General features: G+C 31.2%; 1 protein-coding gene across 2 annotated transcripts in view; it reads left to right on the forward strand.

Annotated features, from left to right (window-relative positions):
- The first annotated feature begins 827 nt into the window (after positions 1-827).
- LOC106086947 (protein melted) overlaps positions 828-17,727 on the forward strand; it is a 56,776-nt gene continuing 39,876 nt past the window's right edge. For both annotated transcript variants that reach the window (XM_059360179.1, XM_059360180.1), the window contains exon 1: positions 828-2,332. The gene's annotated coding sequence lies outside the window, so the exon portion shown is untranslated. The remainder of the gene's footprint in view (positions 2,333-17,727) is intronic.

Below are 17,727 nucleotides of genomic sequence, written 5' to 3' on the forward strand. Positions count from 1 at the left end.
GAGGTGTTACAAACTGGATGATTAGATTAGTATACCTCCAACTTTTGGCGGTGAGTATAAAAATCTTAGTGAAGATAATGATTACTTTCCAAACATTATTGGTTGTTAAACGAAATTCGCCCTTAAATGATAGGCCGTTAAAGGAGACGAAATTCACTTCTTTTTTAATTTTTGGCAGAAATATCTAATTTGTACTTAAACAATTGCCAGGTAAGTCAAAACTAATGTACTATTTTTGATGTGCCTATAAACAAAAATTTAGCGCCCAAAACTATTTTTTTTAGTAATACATGGCAAATACCTCAAATGTAGTTTAGGAGTTCAAAAATATTCTATGGATTCATTCACAAGTTAAATATTAAATGCAATCTCAACAGACTATGTTCTCTTGGTTTTTTTTTCTCCTTCAAATCCATATTTCGATTTCAAATTTTTAACAATTTGTGACGCTTGTTTTCTGCCAGTCCATATTCACCATTTTCACCACTGAGATTATATGAATTTATGAATGAATTCCGACATAGGCTAGCTACTACATGCTGTTAAGAGAATCAGAAAATTTGCCATTGAGGTGAGTAGATTTATGTGTGTGTGTGTACAAGTAAGTTCTAATAACAACAGGTGTCAATTGGATTTAACCCATAACAGCGAAGAGACCAATGAATATCCAAAGAGGCCTTTTAAGAGCAAAAGAGAGAGAGAGAGAGAGAGAGAGAACAAGTGTCAGAGTTGGCAACTTAGAGTGTGTAAGTGAGTGTTGGCATCTCAGTGTTGTGTGTGCTGACAAAAGACCTTTTTGCCATTGCGCTTGGGGATTTTGTTTAGTCTTTAATTTGGCCTTAACGCGATTGGTGATTTGATTCCGCTCTTTCTTGGCTGCCTAAACCCCTTACTTAACCAGTCAGTCTCAGTTTTAGTGTTAATCTGTTTGTGGTGGCACTTAGTCTGTTGGTCGTTTCTCATACCTTTTGTTTGTCACAACATTCATTAAGCCAGACAGCCATAACCCATACGGTGGTCGGTTAAGAGTTTGTGTGTGTGTGTGTGTGTGCGTGTGCACTAAGCAGCAACGTCAACGTCGTCTCGTCAAAAGGTGATCGCGAGTGTAAAGAATTGTGAATTGGTCTGTAGAAAAATGGTGGTAGAGTGAATGGTGTTTCAGTGAAACAAGAGATAAGCGGATGCCAAAAAAAAAAATAAATGCTATAATACTAGCAGCAATAGTGTGTTTGTTGTTGTGTGGTGGCGATTCTTTAATAGTGGCTAAATAATAGTGAGTTAAATAAAATAAAAAAACCAAAAACCCAGCCCAAGCAGTTAGGCAGGTATATTAATATACAAAAAAAGATTGAATCACACCACTCAAGAAAAAGAAATAACAAAAAAAAATTAAAGATAAAATCGGGAAATATAGCACATACCTACATGCATACATACGTATGCAAATGTGTGCTGGAAAGAAAACCTGAACGTCAGTCTTTTTGCAAATAACCACCAAAAAGTATAAAAAGTCGCCAAAAGTTATCAACAAATATATTGTTTTTATTTTTTCTTGTTGAGAAAGAATCGTATGAAAATAAAACAGTGAGGTCAACAAATTTTAAATAACAACAACTCCAACAGCGAGCAAACACACTTGAAACAACAAACACGCTGTGTACTTGTTTAACAAGAACGAACACCAACACCAGCGACGCCTGCCGCGCGCCGTCAAAACCATCTTCAGTTTTGTAGTAGCAGCAGGCAGTGACAAAATTCGCAACGTCAACGAGAATTGAGTGTTGATTTCGTAGACATTGAGTAGTCAAAATAATGTGGAAAAGCAAGTAAAGATTCGCTGATCCTCTGCACAAAAAAAAAAATAGAGAAAATCTCAACATCAGCATAAAAATATTCGCCAGCAATAAAATCTTAGGCCATTTCAATTCGCCAACTAGCAAACAGCAAAATTACACCAGACAGAACCCCACCTTTTAACCGCAACAGCAAGAGCAAAAAAAAAGAAGCAGAAATTCAACCAGTTTCAGAACTCAAGCGTAAACAAGTTTACTTTAGTGGTGTGTAGTGGAGCCCCTTCATCATCTTCCGCTTGAAAACGCTGTGTGTTAAGGCCCCATTCGGCCCAAGCCGAGTGCAGAACAAGCCAGGCCTCGTGGTTTACCTTAAAAAACCGTTTTTTATTACTTTATTTTGTGTGTTTGAGTTGTGCTGTGTACGCTGCCACTCATCCAGCTAGCCATTCCATCCTATACCTGTTGTTGCTTTTGCTATTGTTGTTGGTGGTTGAGGAAACATGTTTGCCAACTCTGCTGTTACCAGAAATGAAAAAATGGTAAGTGAATACCCGGAATCTAACGGTAGATGCATGCATGCTTCTCAATTCCCCATTTAGTTTTCACTTCATCTAAACGTGACCATCAGCAGCAAACTCTACAATATGTAGTTGTGCTAGATTTTCCTCTTTCCACTCTTTCTCTCTCTCCGCAGTATTTTTTCTAACTTCTTTTTGAAAAGGGCTTGAATCTCCCCACCCACATCTGCCTCATTTCATAGTGCAGAGTTGTGCTGCATTATTTCGTCAAAATATCATAATTTAACAATTGGTTTTATTTTTTTAATATTTTCTTTTGCTTATTTGTGTTATTTTGGCATGTATTTGTATGTGTGTGTCTCATGAGTTGCTCTCTCGCTCTCAGTGAGTACGTTGGAATGGTTGTTAACATATAAACAGTGTTACCAGACTATTTGCTATTTTTCAAGAAACCTTGGAGAACACAGTAGAAGTCATTTTATAAAATTTCAGCCAAATCGAATAAGGATTTCGCCGTTTAGGTGCGGTTTCATAGGGGAGCTGTATAAGGTTATAGACCGATTCAGACCATATTTCACACGTATGTTGAAGGTGATAGGAGAAGCCGTTGTACAAAATTTCACCCAAATTAGATAATATTTGCGCCCTATAGAGGCTCAAGAAGTCTAGATTAAAGATCGGTTTATATGGCAGCTATATCAGGTTATGAACCGATTGGAACCATACTCAGTTGTTGGAAGTCATGACGAAACACGTCGTGCAAAATTTCAGCCAAGTCGGATTATAATTGCGCCCTCTAGAGGTTCAAGATGTCAAGACCCCAGATCGGTTTATATGTCAGCTATATCAGGTTATGGACCGATTTCAACCATACTAAACATTTTTGATGGAAGTCATAACAAAACGCGTCATGCTGACTTTCAGCCATATCGGATAAAAATTGCGCCCTGTAGTGGCTCAAGAAGTCAAGATCCAAGATCGGTTTATATAGCATCTATATCAAAACATCCACCATATGGACCATTTACAATTTTAACCGACCTACACCTATAAGAAGTATTTGTACAAAATTTCAAGCGGCTAGCTTTACTCCTTCGAAAGTTAACATGCTTTCGACAGACAGACGGACGGACATGGCTAGATCGACATAAAAAGTCATGACTTTCGTCATTCTGTTTGTAACTTCTCGAAATATTCGTCTCAGACCCCATAAAGTATTTATATTATTACTTTATGACGTCTGAGACGAATATTTCGAGGAGTTACAAACAGAATGACGAAAGTAGAATACCCCAATTGAGCGGTCCCGAAAATTAAATAAAATGTTCACCGAACTCGCCTTTGAATAAGTCTATTGTTACGCGTGCTATGTGGCATTTGGCACCGTCTTGTCAAAACCACATGTCATGCAAGTCAAGCTCTTATATTTCGGGCAAAAAAAAGTTGGATATCATTTCACGATAGCACTCACCATTCACAGTTACGTTACAATTCGCATCACATTTGAAGAAGTACGGTTCAATAATGGCACCAGCCCATAAACCTCACCAAACTGTGACTTTTTCTGGATGCACTTGAAATGTATCAGGCTGATCTTCACTCTAAAATCTAAAATAAATGCTTTTTCTAAAATCGACAAGGAGCTTTGTCGCGCCAAAAATGAGCGCTCGTTTTGGTAATTGAACTCAATAAATTGCAAGTGTTGTTGGTTTGTAAGACGATTCATGGTTAAATTATAGACCAAACTGAAGATGTTTGACAGTGAAACAAAACACAAAACTTGCGTGAGCTCTTTAAACCAGTGTTTCCCAAAAGATAATAGCTACAAAACCAACTTTTACAAACGGGTTTTATACCCACCAGCGAAGGATGGGGGTATATTCGTTTTGCAAAACACCGAAATATCCATTTCCGATCCTATAAAGTATATATATTCTTGATCAGCGTAAAAATCTTAGACGATCTAGCCATGTCCGTCCGTCTGTCTGTTGAAATCACGTTACAGTCTTAAAAAAAGAGAGATATTGAGCTGGAACTTTGCACAGATTCTTTGTTTGTTCATAGCCAGATTAATTTCGAAGATGGGCTATATCGAACTATATGTTGATATAGCTGCCATTTAGACCGATCCGCCGATTTAGGGTCTTAGGCCCATAAAAGCCACATTTATTACCCGATTTTGCTGAAATTTGGGACAGTGAGTTGTGTTAGGCCCTTCGACTTCCTTCTTCAATTTGGCCCCGATCGGTTCAGATTTGGATATAGCTGTCATATAGACAGATCTATTGATTTAAGGCTTTGGGCGCCTAAAAGACACATTAACTGTCCGACTTCGCCGAAATTGGAGCCACTGAGTTGTGTTAGGCACTTTGACATCCATCTTCAATTTGGCTCAGATCGGTCCAGATTTGAATATAGCTGCTATATAGACCGATCTCTCGATTTAGGGTTTTGGGGCCATAAAAGGCGCATTTATTGTCCGATTTGGGTCCATAAAAAGCGCATTTATTGTCCGATTTCGCAGAAATTTATTTGGGACAATGAGTTGTGTAAGGCCCTTCAACATTCTTTTTCAATTTGGCTCAGATCGGTCTTGATTTGGATATAGCTGCCATATAGACCGATCTCTCGATTTAAGGTTTTGGGTCCATAAAAGGCGCCTTTATTGTCCGATTTCGCGGATATTTGGGACATTGAGTTGTGTTAGGCCCTTTGACATCTACCTTTAATATGGATATAGCTGCCATATAGACCGATATCTGAATTTAAAGTATTGGCCCCATAAAGGGCGCATTTATAATCCCATTTTACTCAAATTTGACTTTTCAACATTTGTGTCGTATATGGTTCAGATCGGTTTATTTTCAGATATAGCTACTAAAAAGATCAATATTTAGTTATAGACAATTGAACAATGACATGTACTTATTAGTATTTGCTCCAAACCGGAACATATTTCAACATAGTTGCTATAGGGCATAAGGTATGCATTTTTCACCGGATTTGGACGAAAGGTGGTTTACATGTATACCCGAAACGCCAGATCTCGGAGATGGGGCCGAACTTTGGATTCCCACCACTATTCAAAGTTCGGCCCGGCCGAACTTAACGCCTTTTTACTTGTTGTTCTTAGGTTACTATATAAGAGCTCAAAAATTTTCGCTGAAATCGCATCACCCATCTCCGAGATCTGGCGTTTCTGAAAATTAGGTTAAGGGGGAGGGTCCGCTCCCCCTTCTGATATAAAAAAATAAAGTACCCTATTTTCACTACGGGCCCATAATGCAATATCTTTGAAAATTTCAAGAAAATCGTTCAGCACTATACGGAACAGAAAAACAAACAAACACAAATTGATTTTTATCTATATAAGAAGATATCATCAAAGTTAAATTTTTTTTAAGATTTATAAAACACAATATCTACTCTAACCTTGTCTTAACCAAAAAATTAATTTGGATTTATTCGAAATTTTTTTGTTGGTTAACTGTTTTTGCCCATATAAAGAAATTTTCATTAAAATGTTTTCTTAAAGGAAAATTTCATCGAAATTTTTTTTAGTATTATGTATTGGGTTGCCCAAAAAGTAATTGCGGATTTTTTAAAAGAAAGTAAATGCATTTTTAATATAACTTAGAATGAACTTTAATCAAATATACATTTTTTAAACACTTTTTTTCTAAAGCAAGCTTAAAGTAACAGCTGATAACTGACAGAAGAAAGAATGCAATTACAGAGTCACAAGCTGTGAAAAAACTTGTCAACGCCGACTATATGAAAAATCCGCAATTACTTTTTGGGCAATCCAATATATCTTTAGAGAAGATTTCATTAAAATGTTGCCCTTAGAGTTAATTCCATTGAAATGTTGTTTTTAGTGAAAATTTTATTAAAAATTTGTTTTTTAGTTTAGTGAAAATTCATTGACATTTGTTTTAGTGAAATTTTCAATCTTCAGCAGTTAACCAATATCTTTCTCGTTACTTTTCAAATAGTGTGGTAACTCTTCATTTAGCTACGTTTCTCACCTGTTTATAAAAAAAATATGAAAATCAACAACAATAGCGGCGAGTAATTTCAATTTATTTGTATTTGTTGTTTTACTTCACTAAAAGAGGAAAACAATAAAACGTACAAATACCCTCAACCATGTTTATCTAAACAGGTAAATTATGCGAGTCACCTCACATTATGTTCTCTACTGGGCAAGACCGCTCACTACTACTACGAACTACAAATTATAAACAATGTGTATGAGAAACACAAAATTCTCTTTAAGAGCGATCTCTAAGAAATCTCTTCAATCTTTGGTATAAACCTCACATATACTAATGTTTAAAAACTTGGTAAACACAATAGTAAATGAAAGAGAGAGAGAGAGAGAGCGCGCGAACAGAAGAGATCCAGAGAAATTGCTTATTGGCAATCTATGAGAAATGGTTAGTGGCTTCAGTTCCTGCTTTTAGCCATCGAGTCTAGGCATATTAACCATAAAATAAACACAACACATCTAATGGCCATGTAATAAAAGTTCATAAAATTAACGGATGTCTCTGGCATAGAGTTGCATACCATGTCCCGGTGCATTGATGCACTTGAGGTGGAGCATGCGGCTTGAAAATGACAAACCAGAAACAGACAAGCCATTGCGTTGTAAACCATCAGGAAATTAAATGGCGGCCAACTATCATTTTTGCTATTTTACAAAGCAGACTTATTTGCAGAATTTTCAGTGTCTTCTACAATGTAGAGAGGGTTTTGGAAACGGTCGAGAGGGTTTTAGGAATGCAGTATAATTGGAGGTGAATCTTGAGAAGAGAGGGAGAAGACAGAGGATAGGTCAATATGGGCGATGGGTAATTATTCAAAAAGTATTTACCCGGTAAATTGGGTAAAAACCTGTGTATTTACCCATTTATACCCAAAAGCTGGGTATTTATAATTTTGCAGATATCTTGGGTACACAAATTTTTTCAAAACTATTTTTGATGATTTGGTATTCTTTGTATACAAACCTGATCTTCTGATCTCATAAAATCGGATGTTAGTTGTATATAACCGCTACATAGACCGATCTCCAGACTTAAAGTCTTGAGGCAATAAAAATGGTAATTTTTCATCCGATTTCAATAAAATTTGGCACAGTGAGATCTGGTAGACCCCTTCCCATTTCTGTGAAGTGTGGTTCAGATCGAACTATATTTGGATATAGCTGCCCTTAGACCGTCCGCCCGATCTCCCGATATATGGTATTGAGGCCATGAAAGATCTATTTTTTACCCGAATTCGATGAAATTTGGCACAGTGTGTTCTGGTAGACCCCATACCCATTCTTGTCAAATGTGGTCCAGTTCGGACCATATTTGGATACAGCTGCCATATAGACCGTAAGACAACTCACTGTCCCAAATGTCAGCAAAATTGGATTATGGGCCTAAGACCCCAAATCGGGGGATTGGTCTATATGTCAGCTATATCCAAACCTGGACCGATCGGGGCCAAATTGAAGCAAGATGTCGACGGGCAAAATCGGATAATAAATGCGCACTGTCCCAAATTTCGGCGACATCGGACAATAAATGCGCCTTTAATGAGCCTAAAAACCTACAACCGAGATATCGGTCTATATGGCAACTATATCCAAATCTGAACCGATCTGGGCCATATTAACGGAGGAAGTCAAAGGGCCTAGCACAACTCACTGCCCCACATTTCAGCGAAATCGGATAATAAATGTGGCTTTCTATGGGCCTAAGACCCTAAATCGAGAGATCTGTCTAATATAAGGACTATATTAAGATATAGTCCGATATAGCTCATCTTCGAACTTAACCTGCTTATGGACAAAAATAGAATCTGAACTAAATTTCAGCTCAATATCTCTGTTTTTAAAAGCGTGTCTGTTGAAATCACGCTACAGTCTTTACCGACCGACGACTGACCGTCTGTCTGTCTGTCTTTCTAGATCGTCTTAGATTTGTACGCTGATCAAGAATATATATACTTTAAAGGATCGAAAATGGATATTTCGATGTGTTGCAAACGGAATGACAAAATGAAGGTATTGTATAAAGGTATTTGCCCAAAAAATACTCAAACGTTGGCTATTTACCCGGTAGAAACCCATCACCTAACCATGCATTTTAGGAAGAACTATCGCAATATCGGATAGGTGGGGGTAATCGTGGGGAGACCACCATGGCACAGTTATTAGCATGTCCGCCTATGACGCTGAACGCCTGGCGTGATAATCAGAAAATTTTTCAGCAACGGTTATGCCCTTACTGATGTTGGCTACATGTGTGAGGTATTCTGCCATGTTCAAATTTCTCTACCAAGTGATGTCGCTCTGCGGCACGCCGTTCGGACTCGACATAAAAGAGAGGTCCCCTATCAGTGAGCTTAAACTTGAATCAGACTGAACTCATTGATATGAGAGAAATATCCCCTGTTCCTTGATGGAAAGTTCATCGGGGTAATCGAGGGGTAATCGAGCACAGGGAACTGAACTGCAAGATTCGCATTAATGAGCGTACGTAGAAATTTCATACATGTAGGTCACCATGCAGGAGAGCCATACATGATACGTAATCTTTTCGGCCTGCTACGATCTGCTTCCAGGTTACATAGTAAACGCTAAGACATCTTCCTGCCTTATTATTCTCCAGTTGTGTTGCCCCGCTCAACTCACTCTCTGTAGCTGGAACCGCCGTTTTAATGTTGATTTGCTGGAATAAGTTTTGTTTTCAAAAATTCCAAAGAATCAAACGACCTTTATGAAAAAATGGAAACCAGTAAACTTTAACATTACCACCATCTACCTAATGTTGAAGCTCATTTTTATAACCAGAACATGCTCATCAGCAAAGAGTGATGTGGTCATCGCTGCTAATAATAAACATCAGATGAAACCTCCACAAAACAGCAGAAGGCAAAAAGGTTTGAATTCAGCTTAGCTAAAGAGCAGTAGAAATTTACGCAAAAGCGTTAATCATTACGCCAAACTGCCTTTCAATGTGGTTCAATTACTCAGATCTGTATACCCTACTCCATGACTATGGTACAGGGTATTATAACTTGGTTCGTAATACCCAGAAGGAGAGATGGACCCATTGATAAGCATACTGATCGACTCAGAATCTCTTTCGATTTAGCTATGTCCGGCTGTCTGTCCCTGTTAATTTGTGTACAAACTACAAGTCGCAATTTTCATCCGATTGTCTTTAAATTTGGCACATACATTTTTATTCTTGGCGCAGAGACGAAACCTATTGAAATTGGAAAAATCGGTTCAGATTTGAATATACAATAGCTCCCATATATATGCTCGTCCGATTTGCAATAATATTGCAATAAAATGGTCATTTGTTAACCGATTCTCACGAAATTCGACAGGAAGGATTTTGTCTTAAATTTCGACATTTCTGGTGAAATTCATAGAAATCGGTTCAGATTTAGATATAGCTGCCATATATGCATATCGACCGATTTTCACTTCTAAAGCCACTGCAAGCGCATTTATTGGCCAATGTTGCCAAAATTTCGTACAACGCCTTCTTCGACGACCACCACAATATCTGACAAGTTTTGGTAGAAATCGGTTCAGATTTGGATATAGCTCCCATATATATGTTCGTCCGATATGCAGTAATAATACAATAAAATGGTTATTTGTTAACCGATTCTCACGAAATTTGGAAGGTAGCATTTCCTCTTGAATCTCGACATTTCTGGTGAAATTCATAGAAATCGGTTCAGATTTAGATATAGCTGCCATATATGCATATCGACTGATTTTCACTTCTAACGCCACTGCAAGCGCATTAAGACCACCACAATATCTGACAAGTTTGGTAGAAATCGGTTCAGATTTGGATATAGCTCCCATATATATGTTCGTCCGATTTGCATTAATAATACAATAAAATGGTCATTTGTTAACCGATTCCCGCGAAATTTGAAAGGTAGGATTTCCTCTTGACTCTCGACATTACCATTGAATTTTATAGAAATCGGTTTAGATTAAGATATAGCTGCCATATATGCATATCGACCGATTTTCACTTCTAAAGCCACTACAAGCGTGTGCCCGCTCAAGTTGAGACGGATTGTTTAAGAACCCACCTTTTTTTGATATATGCCGAGTTACATTAAAATTGATTCAGAATGTGTAATAGCTCCCAATTTATACTTATAGTGTAGGTGTCGGGCGGTGACGACTGTCTTTTGCCTTTCGTTACTGGTTGTATCTGCTGGATTTGGGTATTTTTGACTTTTGTTTTATGCCCTCTACCATCCGATGGGGGTACACTAATTCCGTCTATTGTAACACTCTATTTGTAACACCTCGAAATAGGCGTCTAAGACCAAATAAGGTATATATATTCTTGATCGTCATGGCCGCCCGTCCGTCCGTCCGTCCGTCCGTCCGCCCGTCCGTCCGTCCGTCTGACTGTCGAAACTAACCTTCGAAGCTAAGCTAACCTTCGAAGCAGTAAAGCTAGCCGTTTGAAATTTTGCACAGATACTTAAAATTGATGTACATAGGTCGGTTGGGATTGTAAATGGGCCAAATCGGTCCATGTTTTGATATAGCTGCCACATAAACCAATCTTGGGTCTTGACTTCTTAAGCCTCTAGAGGGCGCAATTCTCATCCGATTTGACTGAAATTTTGCACGTGGTGCTTTGGTTACACTTCCAACAACTGTGCTAAGTACAGTTCAAATCGATTCATAACCCGATATAGCTGCCATATAAACTGATCTTTTGTGTTGACTTCTTCAGCTTTTAGAGGGCGCACTTCTTATCCGACTTGGCTGTAATTTTGCACGTGGTGTTTTGCTATCACTAAGCCGCTAGAGGGCGCAATTCTCATCCGATTTGGCTGAAATTTTGCATGAGGTGTTTTGTCATCACTTCCAACAATTGCATTAAGTGTGGTGTTAATCGGTCAGGTTATAACCTGATATAGCTGCCATATAAATCGATCTGGGATCTTGACTTCTTGAGCCGCTAGAGGGCGCAATTCTCATCCGATTTGGCTGAAATTTTGTACAACGGCGTCTCCCATGACCTTCAACATACGTGTTCAATATGGTTTGAATCGATCTATAGCTTGATACATATAAATCGATCCGAAATTTGAAACAGTGAGTTATGTTAAGCCCTTCCACATCCTTCATCAATTTGGCCCAGATCGGTTCAGAATTGGATATAGCTGCTATATGGACCGATGTCTGGATTTTAGGTTTTAAGCCCATAAAAGGCGCATTTACTATTCGATGTCGCCGAAATTTGGAACAGCGAGTTATGTTAAGCCCTTCCACATCCTTCATCAATTTGGCCCAGATCGGTTCAGAATTGGATATAGCTGCTATATTTACCGATGTCTGGATTTTAGGTTTTAAGCCCATAAAAGGCGCATTTACTATTCGATGTCGCCGAAATTTGGAACAGTGAGTTGTGTTAAGCCCTTCCACATCCTTCTTCAATTTGGCCCAGATCGGTTCAGATTTGGATATAGCTGCCATATAGACCGATCTCTCTATTTAAGGTCTGGGGGCCATAAAAGGGCATTTATAATCCGATTTCCCTGAAATTTGACACAGTGACTTATGTTAGGCTTTTCGACATCTGCGTCGTATATGGTTTAGATCCGTTTTTTTAGATACAGCTACTAAAATGACCAATATTTTGTTGTACACAATCGAACAATGACTTGTACTCATTGGAATGTGGTCCAAATCGGAACATATTTCGATTTAGCTGCTATGGAGGCATAAATTGCACATTTTTCACCGGATTATGACAAAAGGTGGCTTACATATATAACCCAGGTGGTGGATATCCAAAGTTCGGCCCGGCCGAATTTAACGCCTTTTTACTTGTTTTGTGTTATTTTGCATTCAATCTTTTTTAGCAGTTTGACTTTGGTTCAAATTAATGAATGGCATAGGGTTTGGTTATGCATTTAAGTTAAAAACACCACAAAAAAAAGAGTTTTGGTAAAATTAATTTGAAAATTAGTTTCATTCACACAATACTCGTTGAAACTAGTTTTGAATTTTACCTGAGAGTTTTGTTTTTGCTAATTAAATTCCATTGGCTGCTGTTTTCGGTGCACCTTTATCAGATGTACGTGCCCAGCACTAAATCGTTGGACTGATTTAAGTTTTTAGGGTTTGACATTAGGCTTGTTTTTTGTTTCGTTGTAGGTTTGTTTTTTATAGATTTTTGTTGAATGAGTTTTTGTTTCTATTTTGTGCTCTTGTTTTGCCTGATTTCAAAATTAGCTTTGGAGATTTTCTAAAATAGCCCTGCATTTGAGTGTGTAAATAGATTACAAATGATGTCATCATCATCATGATCAAGAATGATTTCATCTAGCAAGCAAAACGCCCTGGAGTTATAAGCTTAACCATGTAATATCGTCAAAAGTTTTTGTGTTTTTCTAAAAAAAAAGCAAAGAGTTTAACAATGAATTCCAAATATTTGGTTATTCGTTGTCTTTTTCGCAACCCTTCAAGGAATGTTTGATTTGATTTTTGTTCAGAAACAGGGTTGTGGAGTTCAAGTTTTGTAGCCGAACTCGCAGTCCGCTTAGGAGTTGAGCAAGCGATTCTGAGAAAATACAACGACTTCGACTCCAAACCGGAATTGGTCGGAGTCCATTTTGCTCAACTATATTTTGCGCTACCCATTCCTGAATTCCGGTTCCGGATGGGTTTTCATAAGACTACTCAACATGTCTGTTGCGCCAGGTATTTGGAACATATATGGTACAGTTGTTGAAGTCGATCCATTATATGATATACAAAAGTTCCCTAATAAACCAATCTCGCCCTCTAGAGGGCGCAATTCCTAACTGATTTGGCTGAAATTTTGAAATAGCCCTGTCAGTCCTTCTTTCAAAAGCACTCTTGGTTTCGAAGGAGTAAAGCTAGGTGCTCGAAATTTTGCATAGATACTTCTTATTAGTGCAGGTTAGTTTTTTTTAACTTTTTTCATATATTCGCGTGTTTAAATCGAATGTTCCACACAAATGTTCGATCATTTCAAATAGGGTTTCAAGAAAGAAATTACCAGTTTTTCATATAAATCAGGACACATATGCCACACCACTGGTGGACGCGTTTCGATTATTGGTTAGATAATTATTTTCAACATCATCGTGGATCTGTCTGTCCATCTGTCTGACCAGCCTATAGTTAACATCGCACAGTTTGTTCTTGTTTAGTTAAGATTATGTAAAATCTTTTAACTAATAAGTTTCAGTGCAATGTTACTCTGAGCAACATCTCTGAAGATGGGTTTGCATTTAATCATACTTAAATCGAATAGAATCCCTGTTGGGTAAACTTTCCTCCGTCGCCTATGAAGTTAGAAGAGAATGAGCAATGGAAGCTACCTTAAACATGTTTAATCAACAGAAAGACCATCCTGAATAAGGTGAACTCAAAACAAATAACCCGATTTAGACACTTAAGCGAAGTCTATATAAACAATACATTTACAAAACAAAAACACAATACTTTATTGTTGCATATCTGTGAAATTTAGGCTTACCCTTCTCTCCTTCATTTTTGCTTCAATCACAACTTGTATTTCCTTATTTTATTGTATTGTCTTGGATTGGTTTTCATTTCACCACAAAAAGCAGAAAAAGCGCCAGACAGCAACCACCACAACTCATTAAACCGGAAGTTAATTGGTATGTATACATATCTGGTGTTGCGGAGCAGCTTCATTATACACTCATCGGCAATTCAAGATTTCAGTAACAACAAAAGTCATGATGATTGTCGACAATCCGACGATTGTGATGATGACAATGACGATGGTGATGATGCTGATGTTGTTTAGTAAAAACAACTCCAAAGCAAAGTTAATATCGTAGTTGTTTATTTATTTATTGGCTGTTAATTTGTCACTCTTTCTCTTGGGAGTGTAACAACTCCATAAAGAGGAGAAATTCAATAAACGGATTTACAATTACAAAGAAAAACTCCACTAACCACATCCTGATATTCAACCAACAACTTTTTTTTCCCACTTACCGGTTGTCTGATTTTATAATCAGTCAATGACATTTGTACAAATTTAGGGTTTTATAACCATAACGAAATTTAAAACTTTTCCTATTATGAATGCAGAAGTTTGCTTTTTAATTGTGGTACAAGTTTTTGCAAATAAAGACATTTTGTTTTGTTATGTGCGTATTATGTAAGGGTGATGTACCAGCAGTCAATGTTATGCGAATAATATGCAATTTATCCAATTGGTATGATCAACGGCGAACACTGACCTACTCGAGGTATCACCTGGAGTAGCTAATTTGTAATTTAAATTAAACTAAATTAATTAATTCAAATTAAATTAAATTAAATTAAATTAAATTAAATTAAATTAAATTAAATTAAATTAAATTAAATTAAATTAAATTAAATTAAATTAAATTAAATTAAATTAAATTAAATTAAATTAAATTAAATTAAATTAAATTAAATTAAATTAAATTAAATTAAATTAAATTAAATTAAATTAAATTAAATTAAATTAAATTAAATTAAATTAAATTAAATTAAATTAAATTAAATTAAATTAAATTAAATTAAATTAAATTAAATTAAATTAAATTAAATTAAATTAAATTAAATTAAATTAAATTAAATTAAATTAAATTAAATTAAATTAAATTAAATTAAATTAAATTAAATTAAATTAAATTAAATTAAATTAAATTAAATTAAATTAAATTAAATTAAATTAAATTAAATTAAATTAAATTAAATTAAATTAAATTAAATTAAATTAAATTAAATTAAATTAAATTAAATTAAATTAAATTAAATTAAATTAAATTAAATTAAATTAAATTAAATTAAATTAAATTAAATTAAATTAAATTAAATTAAATTAAATTAAATTAAATTAAATTAAATTAAATTAAATTAAATTAAATTAAATTAAATTAAATTAAATTAAATTAAATTAAATTAAATTAAATTAAATTAAATTAAATTAAATTAAATTAAATTAAATTAAATTAAATTAAATTAAATTAAATTAAATTAAATTAAATTAAATTAAATTAAATTAAATTAAATTAAATTAAATTAAATTAAATTAAATTAAATTAAATTAAATTAAATTAAATTAAATTAAATTAAATTAAATTAAATTAAATTAAATTAAATTAAATTAAATTAAATTAAATTAAATTAAATTAAATTAAATTAAATTAAATTAAATTAAATTAAATTAAATTAAATTAAATTAAATTAAATTAAATTAAATTAAATTAAATTAAATTAAATTAAATTAAATTAAATTAAATTAAATTAAATTAAATTAAATTAAATTAAATTAAATTAAATTAAATTAAATTAAATTAAATTAAATTAAATTAAATTAAATTAAATTAAATTAAATTAAATTAAATTAAATTAAATTAAATTAAATTAAATTAAATTAAATTAAATTAAATTAAATTAAATTAAATTAAATTAAATTAAATTAAATTAAATTAAATTAAATTAAATTAAATTAAATTAAATTAAATTAAATTAAATTAAATTAAATTAAATTAAATTAAATTAAATTAAATTAAATTAAATTAAATTAAATTAAATTAAATTAAATTAAATTAAATTAAATTAAATTAAATTAAATTAAATTAAATTAAATTAAATTAAATTAAATTAAATTAAATTAAATTAAATTAAATTAAATTAAATTAAATTAAATTAAATTAAATTAAATTAAATTAAATTAAATTAAATTAAATTAAATTAAATTAAATTAAATTAAATTAAATTAAATTAAATTAAATTAAATTAAATTAAATTAAATTAAATTAAATTAAATTAAATTAAATTAAATTAAATTAAATTAAATTAAATTAAATTAAATTAAATTAAATTAAATTAAATTAAATTAAATTAAATTAAATTAAATTAAATTAAATTAAATTAAATTAAATTAAATTAAATTAAATTAAATTAAATTAAATTAAATTAAATTAAATTAAATTAAATTAAATTAAATTAAATTAAATTAAATTAAATTAAATTAAATTAAATTAAATTAAATTAAATTAAATTAAATTAAATTAAATTAAATTAAATTAAATTAAATTTAATTTAATTTAATTTAGGGTTTTATAACCATAAACCATTAATTTAATTTAATTTAATTTAATTTAATTTAATTTAATTTAATTTAATTTAATTTAATTTAATTTAATTTAATTTAATTTAATTTAATTTAATTTAATTTAATTTAATTTAATTTAATTTAATTTAATTTAATTTAATTTAATTTAATTTAATTTAATTTAATTTAATTTAATTTAATTTAATTTAATTTAATTTAATTTAATTTAATTTAATTTAATTTAATTTAATTTAATTTAATTTAATTTAATTTAATTTAATTTAATTTAATTTAATTTAATTTAATTTAATTTAATTTAATTTAATTTAATTTAATTTAATTTAATTTAATTTAATTTAATTTAATTTAATTTAATTTAATTTAATTTAATTTAATTTAATTTAATTTAATTTAATTTAATTTAATTTAATTTAATTTAATTTAATTTAATTTAATTTAATTTAATTTAATTTAATTTAATTTAATTTAATTTAATTTAATTTAATTTAATTTAATTTAATTTAATTTAATTTAATTTAATTTAATTTAATTTAATTTAATTTAATTTAATTTAATTTAATTTAATTTAATTTAATTTAATTTAATTTAATTTAATTTAATTTAATTTAATTTAATTTAATTTAATTTAATTTAATTTAATTTAATTTAATTTAATTTAATTTAATTTAATTTAATTTAATTTAATTTAATTTAATTTAATTTAATTTAATTTAATTTAATTTAATTTAATTTAATTTAATTTAATTTAATTTAATTTAATTTAATTTAATTTAATTTAATTTAATTTAATTTAATTTAATTTAATTTAATTTAATTTAATTTAATTTAATTTAATTTAATTTAATTTAATTTAATTTAATTTAATTTAATTTAATTTAATTTAATTTAATTTAATTTAATTTAATTTAATTTAATTTAATTTAATTTAATTTAATTTAATTTAATTTAATTTAATTTAATTTAATTTAATTTAATTTAATTTAATTTAATTTAATTTAATTTAATTTAATTTAATTTAATTTAATTTAATTTAATTTAATTTAATTTAATTTAATTTAATTTAATTTAATTTAATTTAATTTAATTTAATTTAATTTAATTTAATTTAATTTAATTTAATTTAATTTAATTTAATTTAATTTAATTTAATTTAATTTTTAATTTAATTTAATTTAATTTGATTTGATTTAATTTAATTTAATTTAATTTAATTTAATTTAATTTAATTTAATTTAATTT

This window comes from Stomoxys calcitrans, chromosome 1 (assembly GCF_963082655.1).
Source record: "Stomoxys calcitrans chromosome 1, idStoCalc2.1, whole genome shotgun sequence".
Classification (NCBI taxonomy): Eukaryota; Metazoa; Arthropoda; class Insecta; order Diptera; family Muscidae; genus Stomoxys; species Stomoxys calcitrans.